At 38.8% G+C, this 18,082-nt stretch overlaps 1 long non-coding RNA gene across 1 annotated transcript; it reads left to right on the top strand.

The window, feature by feature from the left end:
- Positions 1 to 8,279: 8,279 nt before the first annotated feature.
- On the top strand, positions 8,280 to 15,366 carry LOC121043237 (uncharacterized). Its single transcript, XR_005796754.1, has 3 exons — positions 8,280 to 8,346; positions 14,298 to 14,409; positions 15,112 to 15,366. It is a non-coding gene; the product is annotated as an uncharacterized LOC121043237 (long non-coding RNA).
- The last annotated feature ends 2,716 nt before the right edge of the window (positions 15,367 to 18,082 follow it).

The following is an 18,082-nucleotide window of genomic DNA, read 5'->3' as shown; positions in this document are numbered from 1 at the left end:
TTGTGTAGAGACTTTTCTCGTATATTTTTAAAATAAACTTGGTGTGGAATCATGACCCCCTCAAAACTGTTCATTCATTATTTACATTTATGTGTGTGTTTGCGTGTGTTTGTGCGATTTATGTGTGCTTTTCACACCGGGATGTAAGTTTCAAGGGAACAGGAACTATTTTTTTTAATGTTTATTTATTTTTGAGAGAGAGAGACAGAGTATGAACGCGGCAGGGGCAGGGGCAGAGAGAGACAGGGAGACACAGAATCTGAAGCAGGCTCCAGGCTCTGAGCTGTCAGCACAGAGCCTGATGAGGGGCTCGAACCCACAAACTGTGAGATCATTACCTGAGCTGAAGTTGGATGCTTAAACGGACTGAGCCACCCAGGCACCCTGAACAGGAACTATTTCTGTTCTATTTGCTACTCACCACCACAGACAGAGGGCTATACATTTGCCTCTATAGTCACTGGAATGTATTTATCAAAAATAATATTAATTACTAAGTCATAGTAAATCAAGTGCTTTTTAGGACTAAAAAAATCTGTATTATTCTACTTATATCCTTGATAATAAACATAACTTCTTTTCCACCCCTTCACATTTGTAGAACTATCCTGATATTCTAGACTTTTTGCTGCCTATGTCACTAGGGGAATCCGTGCAGCATTTTCCTTCAGTTGTATTTGATTAATCTGTTCTAGGAATACACTAAAGGCCGCATGATCATCCCTGTGCCAATTGCCTCTGCTGTCTCCTTCAAAAGGATACTTGGCAGAAAAGATCATCAGAAAATGACTTCAAGAGTGTGACACATTGAAAGAAGACCCTCGGATGGCTGTGGCACTTGTAATGAGAGGTGACGGTTGTTGACAAACTTACCAATCTTTGGGGGGAAGTTCTGACATCAGTTTGTTTCACACAGGTGATGCTGCCTGTCAGTGCCTGTGACAGCTGCCCAGGGACAGCTGCGGCACTGAGGACCGAGCACCGGGTTGGCGAGGGGAGGGGGATGTCATCTGCAGCAGACCCCCTTCCTGGTGGCGCGAGGTCCTGCAGCTGCTTTGGGCGTCTCGGTCAGTAACCAGAGTCTTTTCCCTCGTGTCAGTTTCCAGCCTGACTTCAGGTTAAGTGACGTGTCAGGATGCCCTGTATGAGTACTAGGTATAGTCAATCAAATGCTGTGGAACCCTTTGCAGTGGAACCAAAGGTACCTGGCTCCAAAAGGGTGGATGTGAATAAAGCCAATCACCCAGATGATTGCTCTAGGGCTGAATAAAGAGACATGCTTGGACAATTTTCGCACGGTATTTGTGGTCATTTACAAAGAACCTTCACTTATATTATCCTGTTTGTTCCTCAAAACAACCAGGTGAGATAAAACAAGTAAGTGCAATTATTACCAATTTATAAATAAGTCCACTGAGATTGAGAAAGACTGGATGCCTTGCCCAAGACTAGCTGGCCATTGATTAACAGGGGCTTAAACAGCCTTCTTGTCTCTAGGTTCATAATGATGTGGATTTGCCATAAATAGGTCAAAAGCATTGACTGAAAGAGGCTTACTGAGGTCAAGCTTCAAATGCTATGGGATGTTATATCTGGCTTCCCTGCCCCCTACCATTGTTTTCAAATTTAAGTGCCCAGAATCCCTCTAATTTCACACTTGGTTAGACTCACACTCATCAAAGGCAATAGACAAAACACTCCGCTTAATGTTCATGCGTATTTCCTGGCTTTACTCAATCCTCACAGTTGTGAATTGGTTCCTATTATCCATATTTACCAAATGAGGCAGCTGGGATTCAGAAATCCCAGAGATCACGCAGTAGGAAATTTTAGAACCAGGCCTTGAACCTTTGTATTTTGATATTATTCAGGATGATCTTTTCTATGTCTATATTTCTGAAACCTAGATATGCAAATATATTCTCAAGGTTTCAAAAGTTCAAGTTTTCAATTTAAAAAATTGATATTGAAAATAATTAATAGGAGAATATTCTGGATCACATGAATGATGAATAGTATAAATGTGTGCTGACACATACTCGGGACCAATGTTTCAGGTTGTGTTTCCAGGCTTGTGAGAAATCAAGACCACTCAATGCGACTGATTATTCTTTAGTGTGACATTTCTTAAACTGGGAATTTATGAGTTCTTGGATAGTGCTCTATTACTCCTCTAAATTCAGTTCATGTCGGTATGGTTTAAATCAACACAAATGTGCTCTGTGGGACCAGATACAGGGTTTCTGGATAAGTACCACCCGTACAAGAGACAGTCAGACTTCTTCCTGTTCTCAGAGACCATCTCCATAGTCCATAGTGTGAGAGGACCATAAAATAGGATGATAACTCAGGTAAGACTCTTACTTTCATAGTGAAATGCCAAACCTGTCTCTTGTCATGTTCCATCTAAAGAGTTTGACACTCTTTAAAATCAGTGACACAGTAACATATATAAACATGTTTATTATAGTTGCTGACACACAGTAAGCCAGACAGAAAGAATACTGTAAGACTCCATTTATATAAATTCTAGAAAGAGCAAACTAATCTATAGTGACTGAAAGCAGGAAAGTGGTGCCCTGGTTATGAAGGGCTGCAGGGAGGGGTTGGAAGGAGAGAATATGGGAGACACAAGGAAGCTTTAGGGGGTGATAGGGTTGTTCATACTTTTGATTGTGATAATGGTTCACATGCATATACATGTGTCAAAGCATTTTCAGTACAATGTATTTGGTTTACTGTATATAAATTATACCTCAATAACATTGTTTAAAAAATAAATTACTGGAAATGGTGTTTGAAATTTGATAATTACACATAAACAATTTTAACTTCTAGCCAACTATATTTGGATTAAATTGATTAGAAAAGAAAGAAAATTACATGTTCCTCAGCTGGCTCTTGGCTTCCAGGGATGATTATTGAGGACTGTGTTCCCAAGCTGATGGGCTCATTCCTATCTCTTCCATCCAAGCACTAACCAGGCCTGACCCTGTATATTACTTTCCAAGATCAGAGAAGATTGGATACATTCAGGGTGGTTGGAGACAGACTCTTTCCTATCTCTGATGCTAGGTATTTCTTAGCACAGATTGGACAGACTTTGGTTCAGAATTTTTTCAACTTGATTATAAGGTCTTTCTTTTCCCAATATTCTTTTCCAATTTAAATGGTAAACATCTCTTACATATGTAGCTAAATATTCCTTATATGTCAATTATACCTCAATAAACATTCCTATCTAAAATTTATATTGTGTATTTACTTATCATTGTATATATATTTGCATATATTATATATTATATAGTACTTGTTCATATACACATATCCTTACATATAATATAAATGTAAATATTAAATTCTTTGACTGACAAGAAAATGTCTTTAGGAGAAGTAGCCAAATTCCATTAAAAGAATTAAAAAAAATATATGTTTATTTATTTTTAAGAGCAAGAGACAGCGTGAGTGGAGGGGAGGGACAGAGAGAGATGGAGACACAGAATCTGAAGCAGGCTTCGAGCTGTCAGCACAGAGCCCGACACAGGGCTCAAACTCACGGACTGTGAGATCATGACCTGAGCCAAAGCTGGATGCTCAACCAACTGAGCCACCCAGGCGCCCGCCATTGTAAGAATTTTTTGAGGCAGGAGTAATCCAAATCATGCTTTCAAGCTTTCAAAATTCAAAAAAGATAAAGTAATATCTAATTAAATACTTAACGAATAGTAAAAACGTGATGACAACATCAATGTACAAAGCAGCGATAATATACCAAACTACGACACGTGAACTTGACGGGCTTTTGTGTAGCCATGGAAATTCTAATAATGAAGACAATAAAGCAAAATGAAATGCTTATAATAAAATAGTGAGTGACAAAAACAGAATGCAAAATCGTATTCATGCTATCATTAGGGTTTGCACAACAGATTATTTATGGAGTTCTTAACTCCGCGTCAGGCATCGTCATAGGTCCTGAAGTTAACAGAGACACACAGAGGACCGCCCATAGCTTTAAGGAGCTCAGTCTAGTTGGAGAGACTGACATGAAGTAAATGAGTACCACCACCTTTGAGACCTGCTATAATAATTACATAGAGGGTAGAAGCAGGCTGGAGGAAGGAGCAATAAAATCCATGGAGTGAACTAGAGGAACCTTCCAGAAAAACAGAGGTCTGTGTGAGTCCACTCCACGGAGGGCGGCAGTTTCTGAGATGAAAATCCCCTTGGGATTTCTGAGAGACACAAGAGGTCAAATAAACCATTTCCTGAGCAGTGGCAACTACCAGGCATATCTCAGATGGCCCAGTTGTCTCTCACCTGCTCCAACTCCCACTCATCCACATCCTGTGCCCGCAAATCTATTGGGAGTAATCTTTTCCTGCCTCTGCTCCCAACATGCGACTGCCATGATTTGTATCAATATCCTCTTACGGCCTCCTGATAACCCCAAATTGCTGGATCCTTAAGGACCACCTCTGACACTGTCATGATGTGTTATTCCAGGCTTCCAAAACTCTTTGCTCTCTCACAATATCTTTCCTGTGCAATGCTGTCAACTTTAACCTGTAACTATCAGGCCCATCCATCCAGATTTATCTGGGACATTACATTCAGGGAGATAAAAGTCTGTTCTAGAGAGTGTACAGTGAAGGGATCAGCAAATTACTACCCACAAGCCAAATCTGACCTGCTGAAAATTTTGGTATCACCTGCAAACTGAGAACGGCCTTTACCAAGTGCACTTGTGATGAGCACTGGCTGTTGTATGAAGGGTTGAATCGCTGCACTGTACACATGGAACTAATGTTACACTGTATGTTAACTAACTGGAATTTAAATAAAAACTTGAAGAATGAAGAATGGCCTTTACCATTATGAATGGTTGCAAAAGCCAAAGAAAGAACAATATTTCATGACACACAATAACTACATAGGTCACATTTCAGTGTCTATAAATAAAGTTCTATTGGAACACATCCATGCACACTCTTTTTAAATTTTTTTTTATTGGGATATAATTGAAATGCAACATTGTTGGGGCGCCTGGGTGGCGCAGTCGGTTAAGCGTCCGACTTCAGCCAGGTCACGATTTCGCGGTCCGTGAGTTCGAGCCCCGCGTCAGGCTCTGGGCTGATGGCTCGGAGCCTGGAGCCTGTTTCCGATTCTGTGTCTCCCTCTCTCTCTGACCCTCCCCCGTTCATGCTCTGTCTCTCTCTGTCCCAAAAATAAAAATAAACGCTGAAAAAAAAATTAAAAAAAAAAGAAATGCAACATTGTTTAAGTTGTACAACCTGTTGGTTCGATACATTTTTATATCCCAGTATGACGGCCACTGTAGCTTAGCTAGTACCTCTACCATTTCACTTAATTATCATTTCCTTTTTATGGTGAGAATAAGTAAGATCTAGTCTCTTAGCAACTTTGAAGTTTATAATACAGTATTGTTAACTATAATCAGTATGCTGTGCATTAGATCTCCAGAATTTATTTATCTGCTAGTTGCAAGTTTTTCCCGTAATCAACATTTTCTTTATAATCCCTGGCTGCTTTTGTGTTGCAAAGGCAGAAGTGAGTAGTTGTGACAGAGACCATATGACCTGCAAAACTTAAAATATCTGCCTTTTACAAGGAATGTCTGTTGATCCCTGGAATAGAGAAGAGTCTATATATAGACTAAGAGTCTAAATATAACTATATTTAATTGAAACAAACTCTTTCAGGAGCAATGAAGTAGAAGTTTAACAAACAGAATCAAGCACCACCTTTATGTTTCTCAATGAAGTAGAGGAAAAAATATGAAACTTTCACAAAATATTTGGTGGCATTTTCCTTGCATCATGGAAGTCAATCATAATAGCACTTGACCACATTAAAAACAAAAATCATCAATCTGCTTAAAACATTAGAAGTAATTTTAAGGCAGCCTGAACACAACAATTTCACATATATGGTTGTTTTCACTCATCACAGTGTGGCACAGGGCTCTTACTGTAAATGAAATGCCTGTTGTTCTAAATTAAGTTGCTTATTTTTCCACTCCAAGTTTCTTTGTGCAGCATGAAAAGTAAAAGATAATCATTAATGCTTTGGCTACATTAGCAGAAGATCTTCGCAGACAGTTAAATGATGGTTTTAAACTACTGTCATTACATGTCTCAAATATGATGTCTGTTAATTCCAATACTGGTTTGTTTCTTTGTTTCTTGGTTTCTTTGTTTTTCCCATCCAACTCATGGAATCAAAGTAAATCTTTTTGAAGTTCATTTTGTGAAGGGTGAACATTAACATGACATTAATATGAGTGCTCCGCAAATTCATTCCAAAATTTTTGAAAGGAAAATACAAACTACTTGTTTTTATAGTGATAAAAATAAACAATTTTGGTGGAGCACATTGTATGGCAAAAGCAATATTCTTACTAAATTAAAAAATCAACAGAGCAGATACATACTTAAAATCGATTTTGTTGCACAATTAAAAAATTCCTTGCATAATGGATAATCATGATTGTGTTGAACAGGCTTCAATAAATCTACCACTGAAATTAAAATCATAGTTGCCAAAATGTATACATATATTTATAAATACACAGTTCAAATGAAGGTACACTGAAATGTTTGCCAATGGATGGTCTTGATTACAAAAAAACTTGATGACAACCTATGCCTCTCTTTGTTATCAAGTACCAATCCGATTTTTGAAAATGTTTGACACTTTGGGCTACCCTGATTAGTTTGTGTAGAATTGGTATTATTTCTTCTTTAAATGTTGTTGGAGGAGGTCACTGAGAGGATATGATCACCAGCTGACCCATGAGCAGAACCCAGGCAAGCAGAGACTCCTTACTCCCTCCCTTGCCTTTAGAATATATCACCTGCTCCCCCCACCCCTGTTCCAACAGTGAGCACCATTTTCAAGGACACAGACTTGAGAGACTGATGGATGTATGGTGTGCATGACTGAATCCCATCAAAGCCTCTCTATAAATTTTTAAGATTCCCCTGGGTGGGTACAAAGATCTCTTGTGGCTGCCCAAGGCAAGCCTCTTAAGAAAGTCTCCTTGCTTATTCAACCTTCCACCTACTGATCTGGAGAGTCCAGACACTTCCTTGGGTCTCTTCTTGTCCTCTGTGTCCTCTTGGCCTCTGGGGGCCATTTTCACATTTCACCTGGGAACCTCCGGAGTTTGCAACCGACAGATGTGTGGTACAATTTGCCAGTAAAGCCATCTGGAACTTTCATTGTTGGAAGGCTTTATTGGTGGAAAGGTTTCAATTACAAATTCACTGTCTTTAATAGATAGGACACAAGTCATATTATTTAGTTCTTCTTCAGTGAGATTTGGCAGTATCTGTGTTCCAAGAAATTCTTTTCTGTTTCGTAAGTTGCCAAATTATGTGCATAATATTTCCATAATATTTCTCTACCAGGCTTGTAATGCCTGTGAGTTCTTTATTATTATGCTCACTTTCATTCCTGAGATCAGGCATGTGGGTCTTATCTCTCTCTCTTTCTGTTGATCAGACTGACTCATGGTTTATCAATTTGATCTTTCCAAAAGCCAACTGATTTCATTGATTTTCTGTTGTTTTTCTGTTTTTAATTTTATAGATTTTTGTTCTCATTTTATTGTTTCTTCTCTTCTGCTTGCTTTGGGTTGAATCCAGTTTTCCTTTTATTCCTTGAGGTGGAAGCTTAGATTATCAATTTGAGAATTTATTTCTTTCCTCCTGTAATCATTTAATGTATTGAAATTCCTTTAAGTGAAACATTAACCTAGATTTTGGTCTGTACTTTTATTTCTTTAAATTCAAACATATTCTAATTTCCTTAATTGCTCTATCTTTGTCCCATTGAGTCATTTAAAAGTGTGATCTTCAGGGCACCTGGGTGGCTCAGTCAGTGAAGCTTCTGACTTCGCTCAGGTCATGATCTCAGGGTTCACGAGTTTGAGCCCCGTGTCGGGCTCTGCGTTGACAGCTTGGAGCCTGGAGCCTGCTTCAGGTTCTGTGTCTCGCCTTTCTCTGGCCCTACCCTCCTTGTGCCCTCTCTCTCTCTCAAAAATAAATAAACATTAAAAAAAATCTTTTAGAGGTGTGGTGTTCAATTTTCAAATATTTGGCATTTGTCCAGAAATCTTTCTGTCATTCATGTTTAGTATGCAGCTATTTTTGCAGAACATGGTATGATTACAATACACAGCATCACAGAGCTGTGGAATCCTATGGCAAGGTCACATACAAAGCCCATTTAGGTTATCCCTAGAATTCTGTTCTTACAGATTCTCCATAAAGAACAGCATACAAGCGATAAGGATGAAATCTGCAAAGATGAGAAAGCAAAGTATGTTCAAATGCGTAACTACCTATGGATAGAATATCTGGGTTTTGGTTTTGATCTATGGTTAGAAAGTTGTTTTGTTTTGTTTTATTTTCACCTTAGAAACCTATGACTCTATGGACAAGGTTCGAGGAAACTGTGGGGAGTGACTGTTATGTTTATTGTGATCATGACGATGGTTTCACAAGCGTGTACTGTAATGCCTGAAGTTCCGAAACCTCCCACAAAAGTCCACCAGAGTCGTAAGTCAAAGCCAAGCGGCAAGGGTCGTTTATTGCAGGTTCGAACCTGGTCCTCTGCGCACTTGTTGCCGGTGACGCTAAGAGGCCACGATCAGGGTTGGTACAGCGTTTTTATAGACAGAGACAAATAGCACAGGGGAGGTTTCAAATTATGATTTTAAAGTAAGGACATTTGTTGTTCTCTGATTGGGCGTCCTTTGTCTGTCCTTTGGCGGGAAGGCTTTGACCCTTACTTGTGGCCGGAGAGAAAGGGGGAAGGGGGAAGAGGGAAGGGGGTAGGGGAGGAATGTGTTAAGCAAGCAGGTTTACAGAAGCGAGAAATGCCGGTTAGTTTATGTACAATCACTCATTCCATTACATATCAGACTACATTTAGGAAGTTTCACAACCCATTCTACTACACAGCGGGTTACATTCAGGAAAGGCCTCACAATGCTCGTAGCAAACAGCAAGCAAAACAGACTTCTCAGCAATTGTATTTCTTATCAAAGATCCATAATAAGCAGAAAAGAGAACTTAGCTTTAAACTAAGTCAGGGCTGTCATTTAGATTTAAAGCTGTTCTTTTCAGTACGTATGTCAAATCTTATCAAACTGTACAGTTTATACGTTTGCAGTTTAGTGTTTGGCAATTACACTTGATAAAGCTGCTAAAGAAACACAGTCTGTACTTCTGCCCGTGAAGTCACTAGCTAGCCCATATCCCCCTTTTCCCTTGTGCTTTCCCTCCCTGACACTGAGGTCATCTCACTTCCGATCCCTGCTCCTTGCTCCCACTTGAAGGAGGATTTTCTGAGGTGAGAGACAGCACTTGTTGCCTGGATTCAGAGAAAATTCATCTGACGTAAGAGGTCTAATCTATGGACCCAAAGATCTGAGGCTCTTGAAATCTGTCTGGAAGATCTTCATCTGAAACTGTGCGCCAGCATCGGGCCAATGGCGGGATAGGGACATCTACTGACGAGTGATGATTTTATTAAGCAGATAATTGAAGGCGGCATCCAGAAGATAACAAAGTTTAATCACTTCAGTATTGTCTGGGTGGCCACTGTATACAGGCACTAGGTTAAGCCCTGAGGAAACACAGGGAAACGATATGCTGTTCCAGAGGACTGACCGGCCTACTTGGGGGAGGACAGGGTGAGCTAATATAGTGGATGAGAGTCACAAAGGGCATATGCATGGTGCCAGGGTGCCCAAGGACAGGCAATGCACTATTTGGCTAAGAGAGTGCGGGAGACAGTCCCTGAAAGAGATAGCATTTCAACAGGACTTTGAAGCACGTGAGAAAAACAGAATGCTCTCTCACCGGATAGATTAAAATTTTTATTGTATTTTATTTTTTAATTCTTTTTTGAAGTTTTACTTATTTATTTTGAGAGAGACAGAGGATAAGCAGAAGAGGGGCAGAGAGAGTGCGAGAGAGAATCCCAAGCAGGTTCTCTTCTGTCAATGTGGAGCCTGATGTGGGGCTCAAACTCCTGAACCATGAGATCATGACCGGAGCCAAAATCAAGAGTCAGACACTTAACTAACTGAGCCATCCAAGGGCCCCTAAAAATTTTATTATATTTTATATTACAATATTATTTTGTTTTGCTGAATGCAAGAAGAATATTTAAATCAAAGCCTCAAGTTAACTAACTGAGCCACCTAAGGGCACCTAAGAATTTTATTGTATTTTACAATATTGTAATATTACAATATTATTTTGTTTTGCTGAATGCAAGGAGAACACTTAAATCAAAGCCTCAAGTGTGTATATTTACCATATTTTTGCTTTTTATTTATTTGCTCATTCTCAATCTGGGATTATGGAGGAAGACTGAGCTTTTTGGTAAGACCTGGGTATGTGTGAGTTTCAGTTATTTCTTATATTGAGTTGAGAGTGAATGGTAGAGTAACTGCACAGAATTGTAAGTATTCAAAACAAACTACCTGTGTGAACCTGGAAAGCCCGTTCATATTATATATAAGGTAATATATAATATGTAATGTAATATATATAATATTTTGCACATATATACACATATGTAATATATAATAGGAAACATCACACACACACACACACACACACACACACACACACTGTTTTTTCATTTGGGATTAAGATGCCCCAAGATTCCAGTTATCTAAATCACAGAAAAAAATGTGATTTCTTATTTATACGAATTCAATTTTTACTCCTTGGCCATACTATTAAAAATACGGTGAATTATTTTGTACATATCTACTGGTTTCTCTCCATGTGAACTCCTTTCACCTCATGGCCAGTTGGCTCTCTTTAATGTTTTGACATAAAACATGCACATCCATATAGAGAGGTTTTAAATTAAAACTCCAGTTGTACAAGACAGTACTGGTGATACTTTGACATCTGAATAATGAGACTATAAGGAAGCAGCAGAGAAAAAAAAAAACACAAGAAAGGTATCACCCATTTTGTCAGTCAGGAAAAACACAAATTAGTTACCATTTTAACAGGATCTGAGAAAAGAAAATTACAAGTTTTAGTTCATTGTAAAAATGGTAACATAAGAATTAAAGTTCTGGGGGTGCCTGGGTGGCTCAGTCGGTTGAGTGCCTGACTCTTGATTTCGGCTCAGGTTATGACTGCAGGGTTGTGAGATCAAGCCCCACGTCGGGTTCCATGCTGAGCATGATTCCTATTTAAGATTCTCTCTCTCCCTCTTCCTCTGCCCCATCCCCCACTGCCTCTCAAAAATAAATGAATAAACATTAAAAAAAAAAAAAAAGAATTAAAGTTCTGGATTAGAAAGAGGCCAGCAGATATGGGATGGGTGGTTATATAGAATTTAAGAACTCTGTGTAACATATCCTAGTTAAATTTTGGCAAAGACCCTTACAAAGAGAAAAGTTGAAAGATGACAGAAATACTTTTAAGATTTATGGAAAATATCTAGAGCAAAAAGAACTTTCTCTCTGTTGCTTATGTGTTCTCTCTCCCTCTTGATTTCATTTTTAATAATAATATCAGCAATTTAGGAAGTATTCTATAAAAGACATGATATCTTACCTTATTCCCAAATTTTAGTTTATTTGCCTGAATTATTTCTTATCAGTTTTAATTATTTATTACATTAAAGTGGGTTATGAATGAGTGATTAAACAGAATTGTAAATATTTTTAAATATATTTGCATATTTTCTCACTAAAGTATAAGAGATTCAAAGGCAAGTACTTTCTATCCATATTCAAGGAGGAAAGTTAATGCCAATCATTAGAAATTGCAATGAAATATGTTTATGACATGAAAAATGAAGTACCTATATGTTAAATTTTATTTAAGTGTTTTCTAAAACATTAACTCAAAAGTTCCAGAAAAGTGTCATGTCAACCATATTAATTTTAGTTAACATATATGAATACTATGTAGTTATGAAGCTACTGAAACAAATTCTATAGAGAAAAATTGAAAAGCATAGCTACAGTTATGTATTCGTTCATTCATTTTAGCTATACTATGTGACCAGTACTGAGTTGAGAACATTAGATTTTGGGTTACCAGAGAAAATATAGGAAGCCCAGTTAAATTTTCATTCCAGATAAGCAACAAATATGTATTAATAAGCGTAAGTCTCATGCAATATTTGATACATATCTCTTTGGGTGTGAAGAATGACCCTAAGAAAGAGATATGTGTCTAAGTCTTAATCCTCAGAACTTGTGAAGTCACCTTATTTGGAAAAAGGCCCTTTGCAGATGTAATTAAGTTAAAGATCTTAAAATGAGACTGTCTTGGATTTCCAGTGGGTTCTAAATCCAACGCCAGGCATCCTGATAAGAAGAGGAAAGAGGAAGTCAATGTGACCATGAAGGCAGAGGGCAGGTGACCGCCTGTGAGCCAAGAAATGCAAGGATTGCCAGTAGTGACCTGGAACTAGGACAGAGGCGTGGAACAGACCCTCTATCAGAGACGCCCTGACAACCAACCCTACTAACACCATGATTCCAAAATTCTGGTCTCCTCAACTACGAGAAAAGATTTCTGTTTTAACCTACCCAGATTGTGGTAATTTGTTAATAAGGCAGCCCAGGAAACCCGTACAACATAAACGACAAAAATTATTTGTCGGGGCACCTGGCGGCTCGGTCAATAAAGCATCCAACTCTTTTTTTTTTTTTTTAATTTTTTTTTTTCAACATTTATTTATTTTTGGGACAGAGAGAGACACAGCATGAACGGGGGAGGGGCAGAGAGAGAGGGAGACACAGAATCGGAAACAGGCTCCAGGCTCTGAGCCATCAGCCCAGAGCCCAACGCGGGGCTTGAACCCACGGACCGCGAGATCGTGACCTGGCTGAAGTCGGACGCTTAATCGACTGCGCCACCCAGGCGCCCCAAGCATCCAACTCTTGATCTCAGCTCAGGTCATGATCTCACCCTTCGTGATCTTGAGCCCCGTGTCAGGCTCTGTGCTGAGTGAGGGTGCGGAGAGCATCAGATCGAGCCCCACGTCGCGTTCCGCGCTAAGCATGGCCCCTACTTAAGATCCTCTTTCTCCCTCTTCCTCTGCCCCTCCCCGCCGCCTCTCAAGAATAATGGGATTCTCTGTCTCCCCCTTTCTCACTCTCTGCCCCTCCCCCACTCTCTCTTCCTCTCTAGAAATTAAATATTAAAAAAATAAAAGAACATTAAAAAAAATTTTTTTAAAGTGGCTCCTGGATAGCTCAGTCTGTTACGCATCCAACTCAGCTTAGGTCATTATCTCACAGTCGTGAGTTCAAGCCCCGTGACCGGCTCTGTGCTGACAGCTAGGAGCCTGGAACCTGCTTCAGATTCTGTGTCTCTGTCTCTCTCTCCCCCTCCCCCACTCATGCGTGCTCTCTCTCTCTCTCAAAAGTAAATAAACCTTTAAAAAATTTAAAAAAATTATTTGCTTGTTCATCTAAAATTCAAATTACCTGGACATCCAGTAGTTTTATTTGCTAAATACAGCAACCCTGCTTTAGATGAATTACCTCATTTACTTCTCTCCATAACTGTGCGAACAAAGTATCATTTGTTCTACTTTATATTAAGAGACTGAACTCTAGGACATTTTAAGACTTGCCTAATAACTGAGCAGTCAATAAACAACTGAATTAGAAATCAAACCTGAGACTTTCTAATTCACAATCTTTAGCTCTTAATTACTATACTATGCAGGGTTCTACGATGTCTAGGAGTGAAATTTATGATATAATATGAAGTGAAAAAATACAGACAGAAACCTACATTATTCCAGTGTTTGGGAGGAGGAGGAGGACAGAATGAGAGAGAGAAAGAGAGAAGGAAGGAGAGAGAGGGAGAAGGTGCATCGGAATGTTTGAGAGTCTATAGAGCAGAAACAACACAAGGCAGGTGACTGCTGGATTCAGGGAAAAGTCAATGCCCAGAGTAAAACTCAAGATCGTAAGTCCTGGTAGCTTTCAGGGAGTAGAAAGAGCACACGCTAAAGAAAATGGATGAAAATGAGTATGACACATCCAGAGAATTTCAAGGTAACCAATGTGAGTAGAACAGAGCAGACAAAGCTGTGGAAAGATGTCTGAACTGTCATTGTTGTTACCACCGTTTTGTAACACGGTTTTGGCGCCTGGATTCCAGCCAGGTTGACATTATCTCCAACCTAGGGTTGCATGGATTTATACTGTGAGCCTGGCTGGGTCTAACTTTGTTGGTGCTCTTCCCTCTCATACGTATTGACAGGGCTCTACTGAAGTTTCTCCGATGTCGTTCCAACCCTCCTAGGTGATGACCCACAAGGTGGTAAATAATCCTGGAAGAAACCACAGGCACTGAAAAATAGCTACTTCAAAGGGTAATCAACCTGCCGATAATGTTGACAGTGGAAACACTTATTTAGATGCAATGAAATTTTCCTCTTGATTGAGTGCCATGCTTTAAGACAATTTTTCAACTGTTCCACTTCTAAAAAAGTTGATGTTCAGCAGTTTTGGAGGTACATATATATGCAATAAGCAACCGTTTGCTTTTAGATCTTTAACTAAAAAACAGCTCCAGAAAACCCGAACTGATTTTACTCAAATTCTCATGGAAAGTAATTCAGGTATGAGGCTGAAATCAACCCCTACCCAGAATGGCAACACCGAGTGAGTTATTTCCAGAAAGCAATGAGTAGGTAAAAACGGAGGGAAAGCGAAATCTGGGATCATACACAAACAGGGTGTTCTGGCAAATATTCTCTTGTGTAGCATGTTAGCTCCTTAGCATTCAAATATGTGCAGAGGACGTGATAGCTATCCTCCGAGTATAATTAGAATAAAATCCATGTTGATTTGATACAGAGAACAGGTTTTGTTTAATCATACGTTTCAATATCTGATGATTCATTTGTGGAAAAGATATACCCCATCCATCCCTTTTAGGAGATATGTAAACCAAAATAATAACTGTACACTTGCAGAACAGCAAACGGGAAGAATGAGTAGAGTTACTGGACAAGACTACCCTCAGTGGAAGAGTCATTGCTTTGTGTTCACCAAGTCATTTTGTTTTCTAGACAAGACCGCAGCTTCTAATCCTCTTGTGTATGAGTGAAGCCCGTTGTAGCCATTCGATGTAACGGAAGACATCTGCCATCTTCAGACCTGCCTCAATTGTTGAACAAGTTTCTCCACATGCACACCCCAGACCCCTGTCCACACAGCAGGATGCAGGAGGCTGAGATGGAAAAGCCACATTAATTATTAGAGCAGTAAAGAAGGCAAGAGCCTGTGCCATGATCTCGAAACATATAGTTAAAGAATTTACTGTAAATGAACTTTGTTTTTTTGTTTCCCTATGGTTGGTCGAGAGGGTGATACAGAGGAAGCAGCAAGAGAATCAAAATCTAGATCTTCTGAGCTCAGGAACATGAAGGACCAGTCATCTTAGGGTGACTCAGTTTAATGACATCAAAATCATGAGGGAGCATGTACTGCGGGAATTCCTAGTCTGCTTTTCCAAGCTTGTTTGCTTCATTTGGTCTCTATTCTCCTTGGTTTCTATTTGGGTTCCATTCTAGGGGGGATTTTAAAACACCAGAAGTGAGGGTGTTTCTTCTCTGTTGCTTCCTTAATGTGGCACGTTCTCTAGCAAAGCGATGTCTTTCTACGGTGATTATTCAGAGAGTCTTCTGGGAAGCTCTTCCTCTTGGCCCCGGTTCTCACTGGGCTCCAGTAACAATTTTCCTCCCCTTGATCCTTCAGCCCCAGGGGTAGCAATGAACTTCTGATCTTTCCAGCCTCTCAGTGCATTGAGATCTCCTGTGAGAGTTTTTTTTAAGATTATATCTTAATTTCAGCTAGTTAACATACAGTGTAATATTAGTCTCAAGTCTACAACATAGCGATTCAACACTTTCGTATAATACCTGTGGCTCATCATAACAAGTGCCCTCCTTAATCTCCATCACCTATCTAACCCCCAACTCCCTGCCACCTGCTAACCATCAGTTTGTTCTCTATATTTAAGGGTCTGTTCTTGATTTGCCTCTCTCTTTCTTATGGAATATTATTCAGCCATGAAACATAATGAAATCTTAAATTTGCAACAATGTGGATGGTAGTGGACTATCACGCTAGGCAAAATAAGTCAGTTGGAGAAAGACAGCAGACCATATGATTTCACTCCTATGTGGAATTTATGAGAGGTTTTTGTTTGTTTCTCCTCCTCCTTTACCTTGTCCACATCGCTAGGCAAGGACAGAAGAAGACTGCAAAATAGACCTCTGAACGTGAAGGTGTATGACTAGGGGAGGATAATAGCAGTGTCACTGAAATGTAGAAGATGGTATAATTAAATTTCATAGGTGTGGAGTGAACAGCATTCCGATGACAGCGGAGGCACAATCACTTTTTTTTGTATGGTTGAACTGGTGGTCTGGGAAAGCATTTTATTTTATTTATTTTATTTTATTTTATTTTATTTTATTTTATTTATTATCTTATTATTTTATTTTTTAAATGTTACGCTGTTTTTTTAAAAAATGTGTATTTATTTATTTTGAGAAAGAGAGCACTAGCTGGGGAGGAGCAGAGAGAGAGGCAGAGAGAATCTCAAGCAGGCTCCATGCTGTCAGCACAGAGCCAGATGCAGGTGGGGTTTGATCCCATGAACCATGATGAGATCATGACCTGAGCAGAAACCAAGAGTCAGACACTTTACTGACTGAGCCAATCAGGTGTCCCTAGGAAAGCATTTCAATTACCTCTCCATCTGATTCATGTTAGAAGATTTGTGAAATTATGAAGCAAATAGTTAATAACGCATTTGGTAGATTAAAAACCGATGCCCCTGGAAACACATACTTCTCCAAGTCCTCTTGCTAATATGGGTAGGATCAGAACCAAAGAAACCTTAGAGAATTGCATCCATTTTTTTTTTTTCAGTTCAAAATGAATAAAAAAATTTGCATAAGAAATGTTTTCTCAATTTAATGAAAAAAAATTTACAAATGTAGTTTGAGAAATCTTTTAAACTTTTAACAAATTTTGCCTAATTGTTTTTTGTTGGTGTTGGAGAAAAGTTAAATTGGCAAGTTTTTCAATGTGTGAAAATCAATGTCAAATTAATTTTGATTTGACATGCATATAGAGAAGCCAAAATTTCAGAAGTGTGTGTATTTGTATGTGTGTGTAGATATATTTCTTAATTATGAGTATTTTTAAGTATTTACAGAAGTAAGGAGGAGTATATTAATTCATCTCTATATAACTATCAGCTAGACCTAGAAATTATCAACATTTTGGTATATTTGCCTGTTAATCTCCTATCTTATTTTATTTCTTCACTTTACCTCTTCTTGTATTATAAAGAAAAAAAACGGATCTCACATGATTTTACCCATTCATATGCCATCACAAATCTCTAAGATTTTGGAACATATTCTTACATAACACCTAAGAAATTTAGAGTGATTATGTGCTATTATCTAATACCCAGTCTGTATTCAATTTTTCCCAATAGTCTAAAATGTGTTTTGTTTGTTTGCTTTTACAGTTAGGATCCAAAAAGGTTCTACTTATTGCACTGAAAAAAATAATTATATTAAAAATTTTTAATATAAACTCCTCTCCTAATTTTTAATATACATATTTGTTTTTAATCACTGAGTTGTTTTTTTGAAAAACCTAGATCTTGTCTAATGGACTATTCCATACTCTATCTATATTGGTATGTTTGCTATTTCAAGGTGTTATTTAACTTAGCCCTCTGTCCTCTGTTCTTCTTATAAAAAAAAAAAATTAGTGGGCACCTAGGTGGCTCAGTTGGTTAAGTGTCTAGCTCTTGATTGGGGCTCAGGTCATGATCTCACAGTCATGGGATGGAGCCCCACTTTGGGCTCTGTGCTGAGTGTAGAGCCAACGTGGGATTCTCTCTCTCCTCTCTCTGCCTCTGACCCGTTTTCTCTCTTTCTGTCTTGAAATAAAGAAAGAAAAGGAAGGAAGGAAGGAAGGAAGGAAGGAAGGAAGGAAGGAAGGAAGGAAGGA

The sequence above is a fragment of the Herpailurus yagouaroundi genome, unplaced genomic scaffold (genome assembly GCF_014898765.1).
Source record: "Herpailurus yagouaroundi ecotype Mexico unplaced genomic scaffold, PumYag 186, whole genome shotgun sequence".
Classification (NCBI taxonomy): domain Eukaryota; kingdom Metazoa; phylum Chordata; class Mammalia; order Carnivora; family Felidae; genus Herpailurus; species Herpailurus yagouaroundi.
The sequence above is the reverse complement of the archived record's forward strand: the minus strand, read 5'-3'. Positions and strand labels throughout refer to the sequence as shown.